General features: G+C 43.5%; 1 non-coding gene across 1 annotated transcript; it reads left to right on the top strand.

Moving 5' to 3' along the window:
• Positions 1–2,278: 2,278 nt before the first annotated feature.
• trnaq-uug (transfer RNA glutamine (anticodon UUG)) lies at positions 2,279–2,351 on the top strand. The gene has a single exon. It is a non-coding gene; the product is annotated as a tRNA-Gln (tRNA).
• The last annotated feature ends 584 nt before the right edge of the window (positions 2,352–2,935 follow it).

The following is a 2,935-nucleotide window of genomic DNA, read 5'->3' as shown; positions in this document are numbered from 1 at the left end:
TCAAGAGGCGTAAGGTAAGTCGTAATCCAGGGAGAACACTGGTGGCAAACAGTCCGAGGTGAGAGGCGAGGTCCAAAGTCGAAAAGGCAGAAGGGGAGTCCAATATCCAGAATAAACGAGGTAATGGAAAAAACGCCAGGTAGAGCTCTCAAGGAGTAGACTCAATACCAGCGGGAAGCAGGTAAAGATGGTAAAAATAGCACTGCGTACCGCACGGTGGAGTGTGTGCAGGTGGGTTAACTCGTGCGGCGGCGTTTGTTAATAATCACCCGCTGCTGGTGCTGTTTAGATTGCTTAAGAGTTGGTCTTAACTGCCTGGCGGTCATGACAAGCTCCTCTTTAAGCTGTGGTTTAGTTTTGCATTCATGTGTTTCTAGAGCAGTTATTTATGGGGGTGGGTGGGTCTTTCACAGAGGCTCAGGACAAATCCCCTGCATGAAAGTCTACTGTGTGCGTTCAAACAGTCACAGGTCAAGAGCCAGGCAGGAGGACAATGGACAGAAGAAGCAACGAACTAAAAATAAAAGAACGAATATGAAAAAGCCACCATCTTTTTCTTTTTGACATTTTCCGACTTTCATGCAAGCCAGGACAAAGTTGCTCGTAGCTACTTGTGGATTCAAATACTCTATCGAGTGCTTTGATGAGTTTTTGCAATTTGATTGTCGTCCTGTCAGCCTGTTTCTGTTTTTTTTTTTCAATCTAGTGATGGAAAGTAAGAGGGAAATGATGGAGCAATCAATAACCGCTCCGGAAAAATGGCAGAAAGAAATGGCCCGTCACTAAGGACATTTGTGAAGCAGAGGAGTGACATCACCACAAAGGCGACTTATTCTGCTGATCGTTTTGGTGAATAATGATTGAGGCGTGTTAAGAGAAAGGTAGCTGCGTCAGCATGCTTAGGCTGCAAAGGATAAAGCAAAGGTTTACTCCATGCTGAAAAGAGAAGAAAAGAAGCACAACGTTTCGGCTGTGGAGCCTTCTGCGCCATCTTCTTTAGCAATGGTGATGATGTTTACATTGGAAAAACTGAGACACGCATACTGGAGGGGCTTGAACCACCAACTTTTCAGCACCACAGAGTCTGACAGTCTTTTGTGCGCCCTACATTTGCAGGTTTATGGTCAAAGAAAACAATCACTTGCGCTTCTTGCAGCCGGCAATCTTTTTCCACTGACAACCAAGAAATGGATTTCATCTTTCACAAGCTGTATGGATTTCTTCAAAAACAAGTTATTCCAGAAAGGAAATGAATTCTTGCATTAAACTGAACCAAGCTGTACATGTTTGTCTGAAATGAGACATGCGGCACAACAAGACACGGAGAGAGGCACCGCTGGTATTCAGACCCAGGATCGCCTGCTTACTAGGCAGGCACTTTAAGCCACTAGGGAACAGCGCCAGCAGAGCACCGTGCTTTTACAGACACTTGGACACATCTGCGTTCGGTGTGCACTTAACCTGCTCTCTGAGCCCGTTGCCTCCGTCCCATTTAATAGCAGAACTGACGCCAAGAGAAATGATGAGAAATGGCATTTATCTGGCACTTCTCATGTCCAAGGAGCTCAATGCCCTTGACACCTCCCCAAGGCGACAGAACTGTGCATTCTTTGGCGACAACATTTTTTCTTTTGTTTTATTTCTATACTTATTGATAGAATAAAAACGATATGTCATGTACTGTAAGGGAAATGTCTGTTTTCATGGGGAAAGCTAGCACCAGCAAATGTTGTGTTTAGAAGAAGTGATTTAACATGACACGTGACCTAATTTACCGGAGCAAAAGCTCACCCAGCAAGCCCTGCTTTACTTCTACAGGAGAGAAGTACTGTAGAGTCTGCAAGATGTTCAGCTGGGTAGCTACGTCAGCATGCCTCGGCTGCAAAGGAACAAGTAATAGGTTTATTGCATGCTGAAAAGAGAAGAACGGAAACACAGCGTTTCGGCCGTGAGGTCTTCTCACACCTGAAGAAGCCTCACACCTGTAAAAGGCTCCATGGTTTTCTTTCTTCTCTTTTCAACATGGAATACACCTATTGTCTGCAAGATGTGACAATTTCACGGTGTTTTGGAAGAAAACCTTTTTTCTTTGAATTCAAAATCAATCAGAATTTCAGCACGACACACCAACACTTTTTCTGTTTTAAGGAGATGATATTTTAAACCTGATAAAAATAGTAGGAAACACAAGTTTCTTGCTGTGAAAATTTAGATGGGGAAGTGTACTACTGGTAGCAGTGTAGAGCTCTCTGTGGTGGAATGCAAACACATGTTCTATGGGCCAGTGGCGTAATGGATTACGCGTCTGACTTTGGATCAGAAGATTGTAGGTTCGAGTCCTGCCTGGTTTGTGAGGCTTTTAAACCTCTCAGGTTCCTCGGTAACAGGTTGCCGTCATGTATATGAACTATAGAAAAGCATCTGCCACAACCCGTAAATTAGCACGCAAGTGCGGGCTAGTTAACACAGAACTGTATGGAGATCATCTCCAGCTCCGAGCTCAATTGCAATGAAAAAACATGCAGAACAGAACTGGAGAGCAGCTGAATTTGTGCTCAGTAGGGTGGGGAGGACTCAGCATTGCTATTGTTCTAATTGGCATGAACTGCAGGGGATCTGAATCAGAACACGTCACTTAGTTCGATCATTGCGTCAATATGTAGGCCACGTTAATATAGAATTATTACTTTGTCTGTCTCGTCTTTGTATATAGGTGAATGTCCCTGACAATTTCATGTTAGTTTTTAAGAACGACATTGGTGCTAATATATACATATATAGCATATAAGGAACACGTAAAAGTTTAGTCCATGCTGAAAAGATAAGAAAACCGCCACAACGTTTCATCTCGGAATAAATCTTTACTTGTTGTTTTGCAGCCTACCCATTCTGACCTAACTCCTCCCTTGAAATTCCCTAACAGATAAGGGTACGT

The sequence above is a fragment of the Lepisosteus platostomus genome, unplaced genomic scaffold, assembly GCF_059453375.1.
Source record: "Lepisosteus platostomus isolate fLepPlt1 unplaced genomic scaffold, fLepPlt1.hap1 Scaffold_61_H1, whole genome shotgun sequence".
NCBI lineage: Eukaryota > Metazoa > Chordata > Actinopteri > Semionotiformes > Lepisosteidae > Lepisosteus > Lepisosteus platostomus.
Note: the sequence above shows the minus strand (reverse complement) of the source record. Positions and strands in the feature narration are given on the sequence as shown.